The sequence below is a fragment of the Sorghum bicolor genome, chromosome 7 (genome assembly GCF_000003195.3).
Source record: "Sorghum bicolor cultivar BTx623 chromosome 7, Sorghum_bicolor_NCBIv3, whole genome shotgun sequence".
Lineage (NCBI taxonomy): Eukaryota > Viridiplantae > Streptophyta > Magnoliopsida > Poales > Poaceae > Sorghum > Sorghum bicolor.
In genome coordinates, this window is record NC_012876.2 from 31,586,352 (window position 1) to 31,608,901 (window position 22,550).

The window sequence follows — 22,550 nt, forward strand, 5'->3', positions numbered from 1 at the left end:
TCAGAAAACGTTGTGGAAGTTCCCGATGGTACTCCTAGGTGTAGAGGCTCAAGTGAAAGCTCGGTTCGGTCTGTTTGGAGTAGTGCTAATCTCGATGCAAGATAGGTGTACGATTTGCATGGAACATACCATATTCTCGGAAATCAATTTGGACGCACCCGATAGAACGCCAAGATCATGTGTGTCATATGGAATCTTGCTTCAATCTGTTTGGAGACAGTGTTAGTTTAGGTGCAAGATTGGTGCATGGTTTGCGCATAATGCACCATAGGCTCAAAAACCATTATGGAAGCACCCGATGATAATCCTAGGTGAAGAGGCTCAAGTGGAAGGTCGGTTCGATCTGTTTAGAGATAGTGCTAATCTTGATGCAAGATAGGTGCACGGTTTGCATGGAACATACCATACGCTAAGAAATCCATTTGGACGCACCCCAATAGAACTCCTAGATGACATGTGTCATATGGAATCTCGCATTGGTCTGTTTGGAGACAGAGTTAGTTTTGGTGCAAGATAGGTACATTGTTTGCGCCTAATGCATCATAGGCTAAGAAACCATTTTGGATGCACCCGATGATACTCCTGGGTAAAGGGCCTCAAGTAGAAGCTCAGTTTGCCTTGTTTGGAGATAGTGCTAATCTTGATGCAAGATAGGTGCACGAATTGCATCGAACGTACCATATGCTTAGAAATATATTTGGAAGCACCAAATAGAACTCCTAGATGATGTGTGTCATATAGAATCTCACTTCGGTCTCTTTGGAGATAGTGTCAGTTTTGGTGCAAGATAGGTACACGGTTTGTGCCAAATGCACCATAGGCTAAGAAACTATTTTGGACGCACGCGATGGTACTCCTTGGTGAAGATGCTCATGTGTAATCTTGGTTCTGTCTGTTTTGAGATAGTTCTAATCTTGATGCAAGATAGGTGCACGTTTTGCATGGAACATACCATATGCTCACAATTCAATTTGGACACACCCGATGGAACTGTAGATGCACCCGATGGAACTACTAGATGAAGTGTATCATATGGAATCTCGCTTCGGTCCAGTTGGAGATAGTATTAGTTTCGGTGCAAGATAGTTGCATGGTTTGTGCCCAGTGCACCATAGGCTCAGAAATCATTGTAGAAGTTCCCGATGGTACTCCTAGGTGAAGAGTCTCAAGTGAGAGCTCGGTTCAGTCTGTTTGGAGATAGTGCTAATCTTGATGAAAGATAGGTGTACGGTTTGCATGGAACGTACCATATTCTTAGAAATCAATTTGGACGCACCCGATAGAACTCCTAGATCATGTGTGTCATATGGAATCTTGCTTCAATGTGTTTGGAGACAGTGTTAGTTTAGGTGCATGGTTTGCGCATAATGCACCATACGCTCAGAAACCATTATGGAAGCACCAGATGATAACTCTAGGTGAAGAGGCACAAGTGGAAGGTCGGTTCGATCTGTTTGGAGATAGTGCTAATCTTGATGCAAGATAGGTGCACGGTTTGCATGGAACATACCATATGCTAAGAAATCTATTTGGACGCACCCCAATAGAACTCCTAGATGACATGTGTCATATGGAATCTCGCTTCGGTGTGTTTGGAGACAGAGTTAGTTTTGGTGCAAGATAGGTACACAGTTTGCGCCTAATGCATCATAGGCTAAGATACTATTTTGGATGCACCCGATGATACTCCTGGGTAAAGGGGCTCAAGTGGAAGCTCAGTTTGCTTTGTTTGGAGATATTGCTAATCTTGATGCAAGATAGGTGCCCAAATTGCATCGAACATACCATATGCTTCAAAATATATTTGGAAGCACCCAATAGAACTCCTAGATGACATGTGTCATATAGAATCTCACTTCGGTCTCTTTGGAGATAGTGTTAGTTTCGGTGCAAGATAGGTACACGATTTGTGCCTAATGCACCATAGGCTAAGAAACTATTTTGGACGCACGCGATGGTACTCCTTGGTGAAGAGGCTCATGTGGAATCTTGGTTCTGTCTGTTTTGAGATAGTTCTAATATTGATGCAAGATAGGTGCACGGTTTGCATGGAACATAACATATGCTTAGAAATCAATTTGGACAAACCCGATGGAACTGTAGATGCACCCGATGGAACTACTAGATGAAGTGTATCATATGGAATCTCGCTTCGGTCCAGTTGGAGATATTATTAGTTTCGGTGCAAGACAGTTGCATGGTTTGTGCCCAATGCACTATAGGCTCAGAAATCGTTGTGGAAGTTCCCGATGGTACTCCTAGGTGAAGAGGCTCATGTGAAAACTCGGTTCGGTCTGTTTGGAGATAGTGCTAATCTTGATGAAAGAAAGGTGTACGGTTTAAATGGAACGTTCCATATTCTCATAAATCAATTTGGACGCACCCGATAGAACTCATAGATCATGTGTGTCATATGGAAACTTGCTTCAATCTGTTAGGAGACAGTGTTAGTTTAGGTGCAAGATTTGTGCACGGTTTGCGCATAATGCACCATAGGCTCCGAAACCATTATGGACGCACCCGATAATACTCCTTGGTGAAGAGGCTCAAGTGGAAGGTCGGTTCGATCTGTTTGGATATAGTGCTAATCTTGATGCAAGATAGGTGCATGGTTTGCATGGAACATACCATATGCTAAGAAATCCATTTGGACGCACCCCAATAGAACTCCTAGATGACATGTGTCATATGGAATCTCGCTTTGGTCTCTTTGGAGATAGTGTTAGTTTCTGTGCAAGATAGGTACACGGTTTGTGCCTAATGCACCATAGGCTCAGAAACTATTTTGGACGCACACGATGGTACTACATGGTAAAGAGGCTCAAGTGGAATCTTGGTTCTGTCTGTTTGGAGATAGTTCTAATCTTGATGCATGATAGGTGCACGGTTTGCATAGAACATACCATATGCTCAGAAATCAATTTGGACAAACCCGATGGAACTGTAGATGCACCCGATGGAACTACTAGATGAAGTGTATCATATGGAATCTCGCTTTGGTCCAGTTGGAGATATTATTAGTTTCGGTGCAAGATAGTTGCATGGTTTGTGCCCAGTGCACCATAGGCTCAGAAATCGTTGTGGAAGTTCCCGATGCTACTCCTAGGTGAAGAGGCTCAAGTGAAAGCTCGGTTCAGTCTGTTTGGAGATAGTGCTAATCTTGATGAAAGATAGGTGTACGGTTTGCATAGAACGTACCATATTCTCAGAAATCAATTTGGACGCACCCGATAGAACTCCTAGATCATGTGTGTCATATGTAATCTCGCTTCAATCTGTTTGGGGACAGTGTTAGTTTAGGTGCAAGATTGGTGAATGGTTTGCGCATAATGCACCATAGGCTCAAAAACCATTATGGAAGCACCCGATGATAATCCTAGGTGAAAAGGCTCAAGTGGAAGGTAGGTTCGATCTGTTTGGAGATAGTGTTAATTTTGATGCAATATAGGTGCACGGTTTGCATGGAACATACCATATGCTAAGAAAACCATTTGGACGCACCCCAAATAGAACTCCTAGATGACATGTGTCATATAGAATCTCGCTTTGGTCTGTTTGGAGACAGAGTTAGTTTTGGTGCAAGATAGGTACACAGTTTGCGCCTAATGCATCATAGGCTAAGAAACCATTTTGGATGCACCCGATGATACTCTGTTGGGTATTTTAAACGCAAACAGAAAAATCCGCAAGCGCACGGATACCAATGTAGCCTTCACCCGGGAGTATTCCAGAGTATCGATTTTCCACAGAGAACGTGAGTTTACTAATTAAGATCCAAGATCGCCCAAGGATAACTATATAATTATTTTTGGTGGGAAGAGAGGAAGTTTCCTGAGAGTTCTCTAGTTGATCTAAGAATGAAGAATTACTTCAAAGATTATCTATTTCGGGACATCAGAGCACTAACCACAGAAAGAGATGAGAAGGGGGCTTGGAAGGTCTGACTACGGTCCTACAAACACCGATCCGAACGAGGTGGAATACGTCGACCGTTAGGGCTGTCACTACCCTAAGGCTACCACAACAATCCGCAGGATTGGGTGCAATTCCAGGTAATCGCAAGACTAAACACCACGTCTAATCTATTAATTACTACTCTAGCGTTATAAAGACTAGAGCACTTGATGCAAGCGGGAATCCAATAAATAACTTGAATGTAAATAAAAGTAATTAAAGAACTCAGGAATTATGAATTGAAGAACCTGGAGAACGATGAAGAACGAAGCAGTTGTTGCAAAAGTACAATGTTGAGGAAGATTCGACAGATCCGGCTCCTCCTCCTCAGCTCTCCTCTTCTCTCTCCCTATTTTCTAGATTACAACTAGAACTAACTAGAACTAGAACTAGAGGAACTAGAACTAGAACTAGATGAACTAGAACTAGATCTAGATGAACTAGAGGTAGAACTAGAGGGATCCTCTCTACTTGGATGAAGAATTGAAACCCTAACTTTGATTCTGTAGAAGAGGTATGATCTCCAGGGGCCAGGGGGTCTGGTTTTATAGTCCCTTCAAGTGAATCTGGGCCGTTGGATCAAACCGACATTGATTGAACGGTTATCCTTGATCCTTTAGGTCGGTGGAGCTTATCCCGAAAGAGAGTCCTGATTGGACTCTATGTGAGGGCGGGCGCCCAGGAGAGGAGGGTGGGCGCCCTGTCCCTGAGTCCTCTCGGCCTCCACTTCGGTCTCGTGGCTTCTGGAGTCTTCTAGATGATAGAAAATTGTGCGGCATGTTAATATCTCTATGTAAACCTGACATGTGGGCCTTTCTTCCGTATTTCCTGATAACCCCCTGCAGAAATAGACAAACATCAAAACTCATGGAATTCTATCAGATAAAACCCTAAGTCTAGGTGTTGGTTGCATTTGGATCCTTTTCCATGGTTAATCGATGGTTAAATGCGAGCATTAAGGACCGTCAACAAGCTCCCCCAAGCTTAACCTTTGCTCGTCCCTGAGCAAAGATGGACTCAAGAGTTTCTGCAGTGGTTTTATGCCTTAAAGATATACATGCGTTCAAACAAGATCTCATCTCTGGGTTTGGGTAAATTGTTAAGATTTAAACTTACTCGTTTGACCTTCCACCATGGGGCTTGTAACCGTCACTTGTGTCTTGAGCAGTTAAAAGATAGAACGGTCTAGTCAAGCGCCATGTCTCTTGTTCTTCGATTAACTATAGCTCTGGAGTTTTTGCAGATTTTGAAATAAAACTCAGAGATTCCTTGTATGATTCTCTCAAGTCTCCCTTTTGTGGTATTTCTGGATCCTTACCAAGGCAGTGATGTATGTCTTCTCTCAAAGTATGTGGTATTTGTGGTATAAGGCATAGTGGCATTGCCTTCTCTCTCACCCTACTCTAATAAGGCTTTTGATATCTGGAGCTCATAGGTGGGAGATAAAGTATACATACTTACAAGACATTTATTGCATAGTCAAACCATGGATCCAGAAGAACAAGTAAATAAGTCAAATCAAGATGTGCATGTGTGGCTAATGAATGGTGTATGGTGATGATGGTGATAACAATGGTGAAAGTCTAATTCTACGTTTGCTCTTTTGAGGGGATACATACCTTTCTTGCACTTTGAAGCTTTTTGAGGAGAATGAGATGCTCTATATTTTCTTTTTTTTTTCTCTCAGGTGGGTATCTTGTACCCCTAATTCTACTGTCGGACACTTGTCCATTTTGACCTCTCGTCTCACTTTTTCTTTTCTTTCGAGGTTCCGGGCACTTGCCCCTTTTTATTTCCTCGTATTCTTTCTTTTTTTTCTTTCTCTTTTTTTAGAGCACTCATCTCCTGAAATAATATAGCAAGTGGTAGTAACCAAGATAACCTAAGCATTTATTTCACAGGGAAAAACAAAAATAGGAGAATGTTTTTGTCTATTCTCTCCCGGATTAGGGGTAGAATATTTTTGGGTGGTTCTGGAGATGGAAATGGGTATATGTGGATGCGTACTTCCGGAGTAGAAGCACCATGTATGAGTGAACGTGCAAGTGAATCTTGATTTAACCACATGACAAGCTCCTAAGGGTCTACACAGCTTGACCACACTCAATGCTCATAAGCAGTAAAAAGTAAATGTGTGGCTCAAAGTCTAGCAAGCATGTATATATAGCTGTGGTAGGAATTTAAACTCTCATCATACAGGAACTCATCTTGCAACATTTTAAAGGTTTTCAAAGATAAAATTCTCTAGAACTCTAGCATCTCTAGGAACATATAAACAGCAACTCAACCTTCCCATATCGTATCAGTTAACGACTTAGACTTTAGATCAAGTACTCTTCCCACAAGTTCAGGTTTAGAGTAAATCTTAATTAATACCAGTCATGCCTAAACTTGAGAGAGATTTCAATTTTGAGAATTAGTCATGGCAGAGCAACTATTCATCATTTCCATGTGAGAGCTTATCATAAGGGTTCATAGCAAACTTTATTTATTTCTTTATTTATTTAGCAAACTAAGCAAAGATATATATAAGCACAAAATCTTTATTTGGGTATTTATGATTATGCATCTTTTTATTATTTGAGTAAAATATAAACGTGAGTAGAATACTTAGCTGGATAAATGGGGGTGCTCTCCCCCAAGCTGGATTTTGACGTAATTTGTTCTGATATAGCTAGCAAGTGACGGAGGTGTATTTGAATGTTGGCAGCACCCTAACAGCGATTAGGATGTCCTCCGTCTGCTAGTCTTCTTTGATCCTTGAATTCTGTGGAGCTCAAATAGACAACAAAGCTTTGTGGAACTAGTTAAGTGTTAGCATAAATATCTAGCCTTTATCATGTTGAGCTTCCTCTAATAAATATTACTCTCTTTACTAGGATCATAAATTTATTTTTATAATTTTATTTTTATAGGACAGGAATATATTTATTTTATTTTTATGCCACCACAGTGAATGTACTTATGGGTTTTATGCCATGAGCATACTCACATGGGGCTTACTATTTTTAACATTTTTATTTTCTTTTCAAGATGATATGAACCTGATTAACTAAGCAAACTATTTTAAATAATTGAAAGGAAAAAGATAACTACCTCTTGGCAAGGCGTTCGGTGCTTTTAAGTCTTCCAAACGGGACTCCGTTTTCTCAGTCGTCCTGGGATTCGCTGGATGGCGTAGTCGGTGATTCCGGCAGCGCCTCCTCTTCATGTATAACTATCTTCTCTCTCCACACCTGACTCGGTGCTACGGTCTCCTCAGGACAGTTCTGTTCAAGTTGTATGTCTTCAGACCTTACCACTTCTCCTTCATAGTCCGCCCATTCGTCCTTGATAATTTGCCTCCTCTGGTTGCGATTGTGTCGTCTTCTTCTTGTCCTGACCTGCTCAGAGTCTTCAACTATATAGTTAGGGTCAGTAAAATAGCGGCGTACCTTCTCGGAGGGGAAGTGCATGTGGACTTCTCCGGTTTCAATGTAGATGATTGCTTTAACGGTGCTGAGAAACGGTCTCCTATGAATTATGGGTGGATCGTACTTGTCTTCAACCTTTCGGAATGTCTGATCTGCCATCTGGAGATGAATGTATGTCGGTTTTAGGGGCATGGATCCGAATAGGAGCTGATAGGTGACTAGGTCGTCCTTTTTGGTCAGGAATGGTGACTTAAGTTGATGATCTTGACCTCCATGAACTGCAGTGACCATCTTAGCTGACTCGGTCCACATTTGCTTGTTCCTGTTCCTCCTGTTGGTCCTCTTCCTTAGTTTATGTCGGGAATGCTCTGAGATTTATGTAGTCTTGTTCTTGAAGGAAAACGTCTCCTTCCTCCCCTTGATGTAGAAACTGATATTGGCAGCACTAGCGTAGATGATAGCTCCCGAAGTGTTTAGGAATGGCCTCCCTAGAATGATGGGTGCGCTCTCATCTATACCAGTCTCTATCACCATGAAGTCTGCTGCGGCTTACAAGGTACCAACTCGGACGCAGAGGTTCTTCAATATTCCCTTTGGGAAACTTAGCGTACGATCTGCAAGCTGCAAACACATGGCTATTTCTAATAAAGGACGTGTAAAGAATTTTTCATAGAGTACCCTGGGCATAATGTTGACGCTGGAGCCAAAGTCGCAGAGTGCTTCTAGGAAGTTCACCATGCCGATGGAGATCGGGATGACGGGGCGTCCTGGATTGTCTCTCTTGACCGGCAGAAGGTCAGTAATTACTTCCACAACGGGGTTACTCCAGTAGTACGTCCTCAAGCATCCTAGGGCAGTGATTGCCTGAGTGTCCAGTATCTCCAGTTTGTTTGTGCTCGTAGATCTAGGTTCTTCACTAGGTGGAGTCTGGGAGTTGTAAAAGTCCTTCATATTTTGCTCGAAGTGTACCTGCTCATAAAGACAAGGCAGAGATCAAGTGCATGGGCCCTGTTGGTGGAAAACACCAACAGAACCAAAAGTGTATTTGTTCTTCTCTAACCTTAAGCATAGTGAGCAAGACAAAGTTGATGGATAATGAGTGTAGCATTTAAAACATTTGTCAGATCAGATCACTCAACCTTATGGAAAGATAATCTATCTAAGTAAATGTTTTTTTCTTTACATGACTATCATTTTCCAAAGATTGAGTGTGCAACATTTTAGTTCATATGATTAGGAGTGTGAGATCACAAAGGTGGAAGGACTAAACATGTTGAATCGATTGGGTTGGTTAATCTAGAGTTATAAATCATACATGTTTGTCTCTTTTATTCATGTGAACGTCAGAACCAAGGAGAAGCTTATAAAAGTGATAGTCAAGTACTTTAAGATGTTACCTTACTTGAAGAGTGATGGTACAATATCACCTTGTGGAAGCTTCCCTTTCTTAGCGGTTGTGCATCGTGTTTGTGGCACCCTCCATGGATCATCTCTTGTGAGCTATGCATTCCTTGTGTAAATTGTTAACCTTCATGTGTCTCTCTCTTTGTCTCCAATGTGAGTTTATCTCAGGACTTCCCAGGTCGATATTGAAAGTTTTCCTGTAGGGGTTAGTCCAACAAAATATCCAATATTTACTATAGCATACTATCAGCTCAAAGATCAACCTAGACACCATGTCTAGTTTGATTTAGGAGGGCATTTTAACCTAAGCATCATGCTTAATTTAAACTCCCTTGGAAGTAAGATCACCAGCCCTAAACTAAGCACCATGCTTAATTAAGAGATAAATGAAACTACTCCAAACCTAGACATATACTAAAGCAAATAAAGGTAGCATGAGAGCATTTATAGAGTTCTACTCAAGTGGAGATGAAGTAGTGTGATTAGTATTTAACAAATTGAGCATGTCTCAAAGGTAGGGACAACCAACATAGCAACATGGCAAATGATGTTTTTATGTAAAGTACTTACCCAAGCTTGAATTTTGCAAAATTCAAGTTTGGATGAATTTAATTAAATGTTGTATGATGATTGGTTGGACATACCTTGTGCTTGTCATTCATCCGATCTTCTTGTCCAATCCTAGAAAGGTTAGTGACAAGAATACCTGAAGGAATAGTTTTACAATTATCCTTATATGCTCAATACACAAGGCAATGTTGCAAATAATTAACAACTCTTGTTACGATCTGATCAGTGCTTGTCTTAGGACACTAAGCTTGTCCTTAGGAAACCATCAATTTATGTCGGCGAAGTGGTTTCCCCTGCAACGCTGACCTATATCAAGATCAACTCAATGAGATCTGCAATATTTAATATAGACATATGCATCGACAACCGCCCTTTTAAAGTTTTTATAAATAGAAAGGAAGTGGGGGTTGGAGATCTCGAATGTGGTGATGTTGGAGAGACCAATGGATTGTGAAGATGTTGCATATGAGCATGGAGTAAATGAAGTGGCTATGAAATAAATTCCATGCTCATTAATGCTTAGAGTGAAATCCATGTGGTGTGGTGAAAATGGTAAGGTGAGTGTGGTAAAAAAAGGGAAAAGAAAAAGGATACAGACTAGAGCACTTGATGCAAGCGGGAATCCAATAAATAACTTGAATGTAAATTGAAAGGATAAGATGCCCAAGAGGGGGGGGTGAATTGGGCTTCTCTAAATATTTAAGCAACATATAAGCTCCAATTCAACCCCTTGTGCCTAGTGTGACCTAGAGAGCTACCGAATAAAAGTTTTGCAACCTAGTTCCAATCCTATTCTAGCATGGCAATTCTAAGAATGTAAAAGCACAAAGTAAATGCTAGAATGTAAAGGAGTAGTGGAAGAAAATGCTCGGCGATGTTTTGCTGAGGTATCAGAGAGTCGCCACTCTCCACTAGTTCTCGTTGGAGCACCCACGCAAGGGCCTTGCTCCCCCATTGGTCCACGCAAGGACCAAGTGCTCTCTACGGGCTGATTCTTCGACACTCCGTCGCGGTGAATCGCCCAAAACCGCTCACAAGCTTGACACGAGCCACCCACAAGAACTCCGGGCGGTCTTCGTGCCTCTAATCACCACCGAACCATCTAGGTGATGGCGATCACCAAGAGTAACAAGCAAAGAACTCTCACTTGACCCAAACAAGGCTCTAGAGAGTGGTGGATGCACACTTAACACTTGGAATTCACTAGAGAAGGATTCTCTCAAGAAACCACTCAAATCTCAATCCTCTCTAGGCTCTTGCTACTCTCTTGCTCCACAACAAGTTTCTCTGATGTTCAAATGGGCAAGAGACCTCTCATGGACGAGGTGGAGCAGTATAAATACTACCCACGAAGTCCAAAGGTCAGCCAACCATTTTCCACTGAAAACGGGGTCACCGGACGCTCTTTATGTTGCACCGGACGCATTGCACTGAGCGTCCGGTGCTCCATAACGGCTAACTGTACTTGCTTCTGACAGTTCTCCGGATGCTAACTTTCAGCGTCCGGTGCACCGTCCGGTGCTCGGGGAAGATTTACATGCTCCCTGCGCATGGGACCGGACGCTACCCGGCGCGTCCGGTGCTAGCGTCTGGTGCTCATGGCAGGTTTGCAACCTCCCTGGGTATGGGACCGGACGCTGCCCGGTGAGTCCGGTGCCAGCGTCCGGTGCCTAACCCTAAGCACGGCACTGTTCCAATGGCTAAGGACCTCGCCGGACGCACTCACAGAGCGTCCGTTGCAGCGTTCGGTGCCCCCTTGGGCACCCTAACTTCGTCGAAACGCGATCACTCCAAAACGAAGTTTGTTCCTCTCGATCCAAGGACTATCTCTGAGCTGCCTAGTGCTAGGTTTACCAAGTGTGCACCACACCTAAACCTAAAGCCTTGCCTAAGTCAAGCTACTAGATCTAAGCCCCTCTTAATAGTACGGTCAATGGAAAACAAAGTCCTAAACTACTCTAAGTGCCCTTCTTCACCATATGGCACTTAGACCTAGTCTAGTCTTGACGATGTCCATCCATCCTTCAAAAACTGAAAACGATTTCCACTATTAAGTAGGCATGTACGTCCCTGTCCATCGAGTACCTATTTACCATGACCTTACCTATGACTTTGCCTCTGCAAAACACACGTTAGTCATAGTAATCAACAATGTCATTAATCACCAAAATCACTAGGGGCCTAGAAGCTCTTTCAATCTCCCCCTTTTTGGTGATTGATGACAACCTCGAGTATGAAAAGAGTTGAGTTTTCAAATGACTTGGTTTCAATAAGCATGATACAATAAGAACAAAAGGATTAGACATGCTTATATCAACCAAGTCCAACATCCTACATCCAAATATGTGAGTTGAATACAACAGGATATAAACACAAGGCTCATAAGTACATCGGAGTAAAAATGTGGAAGAAAAGGTAATATGAGCCAAAGCACATGACATTAAGATATTACAATTAAGCACAAGTCATGTCTCACAACCATAGTGTATCTCACACAAATGCAATGCATAAAGATAAACGTGATGCATGATAGAGTAGCACACATAAAAGTATCTCAAAAGAATAAAAAACCCCTCTCTAGCTCTCTAGCTCCCCCTAACTCCTAACTCTCATACTCATACTCTCTCTCCCCCTTTGGCATCAAGCGCCAAAAACCTAAGAAGTCGGTGGAGGAGGCGAAGCAGTGGAGTCCCTCGGCACGGCCTCAAAGCGAGCTGCATCGTCTAAACCATCGGCCGTCGAGGCGGAGGAAGTAGAGTGACCCTCTGAAGCTGCACGAGCTGGCGAAGCAGTCTGGGTCGGCTCTGTAGGGGCAGGAGTTGTGACTGGCTGTGCAGGCTGCTCGAGTCCTGTTGACGAAGCTGGCATGGACTCGGTCGCTGTAGCTGAAGTCTCTGGCACTGTAGACGAAGGTGCTAGCTGCTCAAACGACGCTACGGACGACGACAGACGCTCAGTAGTGGTGACTGGTGCCGTAAAAGGTGCAGGAGCCTGCAGAGGTGGAGGCGTAGGGTCACCAGTCAGAGCACTGTAGGAGAAGCTGAGGTGTGGGTCTGTCGACGAGTCCAACACGAGCTGTGGCGCTGACGCTGACTGCGGAGTGAAACCAGAGCGGAGAGGTGTAAACTGAGGTACCTGCTCAAAGCCAGAGGAGATAGCACCCTAGGAGACCTGGTGCTGAGGCATCGAGAACGGCTGACTCTGAGCGGGTAGCTAGAGAAGCTGCTGAGACTGACTCTGAGTCGGAGGCGCTGGAGTGGGTGGCCTGACAGTCGAAGTGCCTGGGAGCTGAATCTGCGGAATCTGAATCCCTGAGGCGGCCATGAGAGCGGCCATCATCGCTGTCTGCTGGGCCTGGAACGCAAGCTGCTGCTCCTGAAAGGTGAGAAGCTCTCGCTGGAGCTCATCCTGCCTGGCCTGCATGGCTGCATTGATGGCAGCCTGGTCCCTGTCTCTCCTCGCCTGCTCCTCAGCTGCGCGGCGCTGATCTGCTCTCGTCCCCTCTAGAATGGCAAGCAGAGCGGGGTCTGAAGCACTCGAGGAGCCTCCTGTAACACCCCAGGTGTTTGTCACTTGCTAAGTACTAGGTTTGAGCTCAAACATGACAAGTTCAATGGTAATAAAGAGGTCAAAGTCAATCTATGAAAGTAAACCCCAACTTGGGCTTGGTGGATGCAACCTTGGTTGCATATATGCCTTTTTAAAAGGTATGCTTTGATGATGCTAATGGAACCTTTTCCATGTGTCTTATATCCATCCCAATCTATGTTGGTCTCTCGAAAAGTTTGGTGAAGTTTGGAATCAAGAAGTCACATGAAATGATAAGTTATATCCTTGTTGGAATGACTCTATTAAGGAAATGGATTCATGGGTCACCAACCAAACCTTGCAAACTTACTCATATGACTCTAGATGAATTATACAACAAAAGTCATGAAGGGTTCATGTTGAGCTTATGTCAAGAAAATGCTTCAATTGGTCTAAAATCCTATTTGGAGCTTTATCAGGATACTGCATTGACCAAAGTGAAAGTTTGACTTCGGTTGCAGTTATGAGGTTTGACCCTAAATGAAAGTTGTGGTTTTGCTTCTGTAGAAGAAACTTTATTCAAAGGTCAAGAACCAAATCAGCCTGCAAACAGTTCAAACAGAGGCTCGAAGTTCGAATCAGCTGCTGTTTTTCAGCCCTGAGAAATAGTTCTAAGTCCCTAGAAGGACAGCAGTGAGTTAGCTTCTTCGTGACGTTTTATTATGCAAATTCATATGGTAACTCAATTAGATTCCTTAATATGAGTTGGACTACTCTTCTTGATGAAAGCAATGGATCAAGTATCATCAAATTTGGAGTTCATTTGGATGTTCAAAAATAGCTCCCAAAACAGCAAAAGATTAATTTATCGCTAAACGGACGTCGACCCGTTGGCATGCCGCGTTCTCGTGTTTTTGTTAAGCAACTCAAGTTGGTCCAAAAGTAAAAGTTGTGGATAATTGTTTGGAGAAGGTTATGTAAAAAGTTGCATCAAGTTTGACATGGTTTGGACCATCAATTCTTGGTTTTGCTAATCACCGTCAATACGTTGACACTCGTGAATTGGCATTAAGTTATCTCTTAATCTGTTAGTCTAATGATCTTGGTCACTTAATCAAAGTTGGAGAGCAGGCCGAGGTGAGCAAACTTCGTTTCTGGCCCAAGGTCCAATTCAGCCCGGAAAAGGCCCAAAATCGCCTCCCACGCCGGCCACTTCGCTGCGCGCCACGTGCTCGGCGAAATGTGTCAAAGGGAAACGCGTGTCCTGGGCGTGTCCACCATGCACAGCGCCCCCACCTCCATTTGATGAACCCCTGCTGCCCTCTTGCGGTCTGTGAAGCCAGAGAGCGCTCCCCACCCTTCTGTTGTGGACGCCCAGCTCCCTCATCCGCTCCCTTGCCTCTCTCCTCGCTCTGGTGCCGCTGTCCGCCATGGACATCAAGCGGAGCTTCATGGCCTCCATGGCTAGGCCGTCCACGAGTGGCTCGGGCCAAGCTGCGTGGTGTGGAGGATGCGGGCAAGCCTCCTGGTGCTTTCCCACTCCTCCATCGTCGCCGAGACTCAGGGTTCCAGATGCGAAGCCAAGACTCGTATGAATAGTGTTTGTGGTCTGTTGCGTGATTCGTGGAAAGTCCAGGGTCCCCGGTGAAAGATCTGTTTTCCTTTTTCCTTTGTTTTTACAGATTTCATGGATGAACTTTGTAAATGCATAGAAATTCGTAGAAAAGTCGTAAAATAGCAAATGTGGACTTTTTGGAATCCTTGTGAAATTCTCTATGCAGTAGATCTATAATATGGCATGGTTTAGTTTGAAGTTTTAGTCGTAAAAATAGATTTATGCAGTTAGGTTTTAACTGCTTGTTATATTTGTCTTTTTCATAACTGCTGTGTTGTTGCCCAAATAAATGTGAAAATATTGTGACATGTTTTTCATATGGTATTTGATGACTGGTAAAAGTTTCATGAATTTAGGAACAATATATTAAGAGTTACAAAAATAACAAGTACCCTGTGTTCCTTTGCTCCTATTCTGAGTGGATCTGCATGTTTGTATTGTTTGGCTCAGTTCAGTTGTGAATCATGCCTTAATGAAAATATATAAGTTTTAGTACTTTTCATGAGCTTTCCAAAAAGATAAATAGCACAATTTTTGGTTGAGCACATGTTGAGTTATAGTGGTTTAAATTACTGTTCCAGTTTCTGTCTAAACCCAGACAGAATTGCATTGTTTGTAATGTAAGACCTTGTTAGTGGTATATTTAGCTCTAGATGTTTATAACAAAGTTGTTCACAATTTCGTAAGCTTTCTAGAATGTACACAATCATAAATTATGGACATATGAACTTCAAGTTATAGCTGTTTAATGTAGCATGGCAGATTCTGTCTATGTTTTGGACAGAGATGCCTTCATGGGATTAATTGACCTTGATAACTGTGGAATCATATTTAGATGATAATAAGAAAGTTGTAGGCAACTTTATAATCTTTTCACAAATATAAGAATTATGTTTGCTGGAGGTCTACAACTCCAGTTATGCTGCTTTGAATTGTCTATCAGTTTTCTGTTTGTAAATGTACCTCTACTGTTTGGACAGCATGAGCAGTTTTATTTATGCAACTAATTCCATGATATAAATGATGTTTGCTGTGAAACTTGTATATAGAAAAGATGTAGATAATTTACTAGTATATATTGTGGTAAAGTTTCATATCATTTGGCTAAGTGGTTTATGAGTTACAGTAGTATGAAGTTCATCCTTTGAAATGCTTGTTCTCTGGAAATTCCGGGACCAGATTCTATGGTTATGCATGTTTGACTTGGTTAACTTGTTAATCATACTGAGATGATTAAATATGAATTGTAGATAATTTTATATTCTTTCCAGAATGTCCTATTGCATAGTTTTTGGAGTTGTGTAACTCCAGTTGTGATTTAATTACTGAGTTGTTGCATGTATGTCCAGAATTGCTGAAATACATGAATGCTTGATTGCTTTACTTTGTGTGATCTAAGTATGATTCATGTCTTTAATGGTGATTTAAGTAATACACTTGTAAACTTGTTAAACTTGTGTCATGATTGATTTGTTTGCTCTATATAATTGGTTGTGTGATGTTAGCTAAATAACTTTAGATGCTTGTGTCTTGCATACTTTTATGTGATGCATGTTGTGTTATTATTCTTTATATTCATGCACTTGCATCTTGCATCTCATCTAGGTACGCTAGATGACTCACGTGAAGGTCTTGGTGTGGGAACAAACCCGAAGACGGTGTTGGGCGGACCCATCCTGAAGGTGGAAGGACTAAACAAGTGTTGTGACCTAAGATGTCACCAAGATGGAGCCACTAACTGAACTGACTCAGTGTTGATCCCAGGCAAGCCCCGGAGCATTATAAGTCTCCCACTACTTTTGAATGCAGTTGAGAATATATGTTATATATGTATTGTTGCATTAAGTATAGGAGTTGGGTGAAACCCTTGCTGCATATAACACTCCTTGTCCAGCAAATATACCTATAACCCTATGTAGATTCAGGATCGAATCTAAATGCTTAGCTATGCTTAGACCGGTAGAAGCCAGGTGATGTCCCGTCACCTGAGCGAGATAGGTGGACACCTGAAAAGATTGGCTATATATGCTATCATGGAAATAACCAAGTGATGAGGATGAATAATTGGAGACCGGGCGGGACGATGATAGAGAAGCAACAAGGCATGGAGGTCTTGGGTGCCTACCTATCCCCGCCTGTGTCGATTAAGGACCGATCGTTGACGGCCCTCTTGTCATGTTGAACCCATGCCCCACACTTAGCTGGAAGGATAAGTCGTTCCGACCGCGAAGCCTGAACACTATCCGGGCCGGGAGTCGAGCCGCCATGCGCTGTATTGGTGATGGTTGAGGAGAACGACGAGGGCGCGGCGTGCAACCTTGGTATACCTTGGATACCTCGGTCGCCGGAACGGTCCTCGGGTACTGGCGGTGCCTGCCGAACCCGCGAATTGGTCCTGGATAGTGTAATACGGTGACCTGTAGTTCACTTGATCAGTGAGTGTGGTTTGTGTGGGGAATAACTCGCCAGCTGGTCAGAAATCGATTCGAATCGCCATCGCTCCTGGATAGTGAGCACTTGACTTGAGCCCCGTCCTCGTAGTAATGTTTATGGAACACTTGGATGGTTATGGTATGATGATGATGTGGGAAATGCCACATCAAATATGGGTACTACTGTTGTATCTTAATCAAGTGATTGCTTTAGTACAGGTGCTAATCTAGATGATAGGTTAATGATTATTAACTTGAGCTAAATACCTGAAAGGATTACTTAGTTGCAACTTAAGCTTTTTATGCAAAAAGTGTTGTCAAGCTAGCTCCACCAATAAAGCCTTGGATACTCCTTGGTGTCATCTTATTTCTGGTTTATGACGGGTAAGTCTAGCTGAGTACCTTCTCGTACTCAGGGTTTATTCCCACTTGTTGCAGGTTGTGATGTATCATGGCTACTGCAAGAGTTGGATGACTCCTATCATAGTGGAGGAGTAAGATCATGGGCATGATCCTTCTTAGTTACCTCATCTATGTTGCTTTTGTTGGAGTTGACCTGGATACTGGCATGTATTTGAAATAAGGGCAATATTAGTTTCAAATTACTTTGCTTCCGCTACTTTTCAACTCAAGTTGTAATAACTATCTTGAACTCTGATGTATATCAAACTACTTGTGAAATGGATGTAACATGTGACTTGTTATGTTGAATCACTACGATCTTGGCTTGTAAGATGGTTGGTTTGAAATCCCTCGTGATTTCACGGACTACCGGGTTTATGAGAGTTCGATTACGTTAAAGCAACTGCTTTGGCGGGAGTTTTTCGTAGTTGATCTCTTGTAAATTGGGCGGTTCTGTTACAGCTCCTGCCTCGTGGTCGTGTGCTCTAGGGGGGAAGTCTATCACTGGAGGCTAATAGTCATCATCTGAGCTGTCGAAAGCAAAGTCAAACTCCCCCTCAGCCTCAGCATCTGCAAAAGCCCCAATGACTATATCCTGCTGCTCCTCTGTCTCTGATACTGCTGCTGTACTGCGAGTGCCCCTAGGAGAAGGTGGGGGCACCGGTCCACGGGGTGCACGAGGAGGTGGAGTAGCTCGGAGGTCGTGGTGTGCTCGCAGCATCTGCCTGGGGTCGTAGTGGGGAAAGACGGTGTCTGACTCTGTCAACTCCCTCTGCAAGTGAGCTGGCAGGGGCACGGGCCTAGCACGAAGAATAGGCAAGGTGATCCAATGTGCGTATGGCAGCTGACGCCGTCCCCTGAAGCTCTCTGAGATAGTGTCTTCAATCTCTAAGACTATCAAATCCCACAAGTCAAACTGAGTCTGTGAGATGAGGTGAGCAACCAGCCACTGCTGAATCCGAGTGAATCCATCCCTGTAGCCTGTCCTGGGGAGAAGAGTCTTCCTCAACACAAAGTCGAGGATCCTAGCTGGGCGTGTCAAATCTCCCACTGTCCTGCTGGAGCCCTCTCCAAAAGGTGGATGGAAACAAGGAGCCACGAAGTCTACCGGTGGTATCTCACCACCGTGAGGACGTCGGGGAGGCTCGAAGTTCCCGTAGCAAAGCTGGTGAATCCTGGTAGAGTAAGCTCGTAGCCCAAGTACCTCTCGGGCCCTCTAAGCTGTCACTCTGTAATCCGTGCCTGCCAGTGCGTAGTGGATATAGTTGTGGTCTGGAGACACCCACACTGACGCGTAGAACTCTCGAACCCACTGCTCACAGTAAGTACCAGGGAGAGCTAGCAACTCTGGGAGGCCGTGGAGGTAGGTGAAGTACTGACGAATATCTGCCCCAACCACGTTCCTGAGTATCTCAAGGTCAATAACTCGGTGCTCCCTGAACTGAGACTGAGAGCGAACCAGTGCCTCGTAGATGTCCTCCTGGACGACTGTGTAGAACCTGGCACCGGCTCTGGGGTCCCTAGCAGCTGGGAACCAAATAGGAAAAGGAACGAAACGCAGCTGCTGGATCTCTCTGGCTGACACAAGGGTGAGATCCCTGTGAATCCTGACTGGTCTTTGACGAGAAGCTGGTGTGCCTCTGGCTGGAGTAGCACGAGCAGCGGAGGTAGACTTACCCGGCGTACCAGTACGAAGAGTGGCCTGGGTACGTGCGCGAGTCGACCTCCTGAGGGGCTGCTCCTGTACCTCTGCTGGACCCTCTGCCTGGGCCTCTGTCTCTATGTCAGTGTCTGGATCCTCCTGAGCTGGCTCTCTGACATTGATCCTGACACGCTACCCTCCTAGCATAATAGTGCCTAGAGGTGATCCATGTCGAGCCTCGGCCTCAAGAACTGCACGCCTCTGACATGGCGTGAGATCGGCCCCAATCCTCAAAGCACCTGACCGTCCTCCCCTCTCAGCTGCCTCTGCTGCTGCTGCAACTGCCTCTGCCACCTCTGCCTCTCTGTCGCTGGCCTTGCGCTTCTTGGTGGCCAACTTCTTGCCCTTGCCCTTCTCTGCCGCTGACAGGCGACGGGGAGGATCACCTCCACCATCACCTCCTGGGGAACCTCCAGCGCTGGCTGCTGAACCACTGACGTTCTTGCAACGTGCCATCACAAGAACGACTGCCTGAATGAACTGCCGATAAGGAGCCAACTGACAATGGAGATCAATAGTTGCTCTGCCATGACTAGTTCTCAAAATTGAAATCTCTCTCAAGTTTAGGCATGACTGTTATTAATTAAGATTTGCTCTAAACCTAAACTTGTGGGAAGAGTACTTGATCTGAAGTCTAAGTCGTTAACGGATATGATATGGGAAGGTTGAGCTGTTGTTTATCTGTTCCTAGAGATGCTAGAATTCTGAAGAATTTTATCTTTGAAAATCTTTAAAATGTTGCAAGATGAGTTCCTGTATGATGAGAGTTTAAATTCCTACCACAGCCATATATACATGCTTGTTAGACTATGAACCACACATTTACTTTTTACTGCTTATGAGCATTGAGTGTGGTCAAGCTGTGTAGACCCTTAGGAGCTTGTCATGTGGTTAAAATCAAGATTCACTTGCACGTTCACTCACACATGCTACTTCTACTCTGGAAGTACCATCCACATATATCCACCCATTTCCATCTCCAGAACCACCCAAAAATATTCTACTCCTAATCCGGGAGAGAATAACCAAAAATATTTCTGCTTTTCCCCTGTGAAATAAATGCTCAAGTTGTCTTGTTACTACCACTTGCTATATTATCTCATGAGATGAGTGCTCTAAAAAAAAGAAAAAAAAGAAGAAAAGAAAAAAAAGTATACGAGGAAATAAAAAGGGGCAAGTGCCCGAAACCTCGAAAGAAAGAAAAAGTGAGACGAGAGGTAAAAATGGACAAGTGTCTGACAGTAGAATTAGGGGTACAAGATACCCACCTGAGAGAAAAGAAAAATAAAATATAGAGCATCTCATTCTCCTCAAAAAGTTTCAAAAGAGCAAGAAAGGTATGTATCCCCTCAAAAGAGCATAAGTAGAATTAGACTTTCACCATTGTGGGGCAAGTGCCCGGAACCTCGAAGAAAAAGAAAAAAGTGAGACGAGAGGTAAAAATGGACAAGTGTCCGACAATAGAATTAGGGGTACAAGATACCCACCTGAGAGGAAAGAAAAAGAAAATATAGAGCATCTCATTCTCCCCAAAAAGCTTCAAAATGCAAGAAAGGTATGTATCCCCTCAAAAGAGCAAAAGTAGAATTAGACTTTCACCATTATTATCACCATCATCACCATACACCATTCATTCGCCACACATGCACATCTTGATTTGACTTATTGACTTGTTCCTCTGGATCCATGGTTTGACTATGCAATAAATGTCTTGTAAGTATGTATTAGCTGTCTCCCACCTATGAGCTCCACATATCAAACCTTATTAGAGTAGGGTGAGAGAGAAGGTAATATCACTATGCATTATACCAAAAATACCACATACTTTGAGAGAAGACATATACCATTACTGCCTTGGTAAGGATCCAGAAATACCACAAAAGAGAGATTTGAGGGAGTCATATAAGGAATCTCTGAGTTTTATTTGAAAATCTGCAAAAACTCTAGAGCTATAGCTCATCAAAGAACAAGAGACATGGCGCTTGACTTGACCGTTCTATCTTTTAACTGCTCAAGACACAAGTGACGGTTACAAGCCCCATGGTGAAAGGTAAAATGAGTAAGTTTTAAGTCTTAATGTTTTATTCTAACTCAGAGATGAGACCTTGCTTGAATGCGTGTGTACTTTTAAGGCATGAAACCACTGCAGAAACTCTTGAGTTCATCCTTGCTCAGGGACGAGCAAGAGGTAAGCTTGGGGGAGTTTGTTGACGGTCCTTAAGTATCAAATTTAATTATCAAATAAACAAAGAAAAGGATCCAAATGAAATCAACATCTAGACTTAGGGTTTTATCTGACAGAATTCCACGAGTTTTGGTGTTTGTCTATTTCTGCAGGGGCTTATCAGGAAATAAGGAAGAAAGGCCCACATGTCAGGATTACATAGAGATATCAACGCACCGCACAATTTTCAATCATCTAGAAGACTCCAGAAGCCACGAGACCGAAGCGGAGGCGAAACGGGGCCAGGACCTGTGCGCCCGCCCACCTGCCGAGCCCAATCAGGACTCTTTCTCTCGGGAGATCTCCACCGACCTATGGGATCCAGAATAACATAGTACCACATTGCCTACCGACCCAAAAACGCATAGAAGGGGAGGACTATATAAGGAGACCCCCCTGGCCCCTGGAGAAGACAAGAAATTATCATAGAGATTGAGGGGTGCCCTCGAAGGAAAACCTCTTCTCTAAATAATATTTCTTTTTAGGCTTAGCAACCAATGTAAAGTAGAAATAGATCTTCTAGTTTCTACTAGATTGAGAGATATAGAGTGGAGGTGTGGATCGGAGGAAGGCCGGCCTGTCGGTGTCTACTCCGAGTTGTACCTACGGGATCAAGTCTCCTAACCCGAGGCTTGCTTCTAAGATTCTTCAGTAATTCGACTTCTAATTCTAGTAAGTTCTTGTTTTATTGTTCTTTGCTTTATGAGTTTACTTTATCCTCTTCCGGTTGAGTATTAGAGTAATCACTTGCTAGCGTAAACGTGGTGTTTAGGCTAGGGTACTCATAGATATCCCCTGACTAGCTGGACCGTGGTAGTAGCGAGGAACGTGACATTTCCGAGTTACCTTTGTATCCCATATCTTGTTAGCAGGACGGGTAGGGTTATAGGTGCGGGTCGAACATCCTTTGTGTTGTCTAGATTCCGTGAGCCTCCCCAATAGAACAGTAGATCATCCTTACCAAGGTTAGAACGAGACTACGGTTGCAGTCTTCTCTATACATCGCTCACGTCGAGAAACATTCTTTGTAGCCTAAAGGGGTAGTAGCAATAGATTTGGTTAGTCAGATGCACCCTTTCTCCCAGTGGTAAAAATATAAATACGATAACTCTCGATAACCTCCCGGGTGAAATGCTCACCGATATCCGTGCGCTTGCGGATCATTTCCTGATTGCGTTACCAAATATCAACACGCATTTCTGGCGCCGTTGCCGGGGAGAAAGACAGTTTGCTGAGATAACTTTGAGTCTTGCTATTATCTTGTATTATACTTTTATACTTTTATTCTTTTATCTTTTTATCTTTA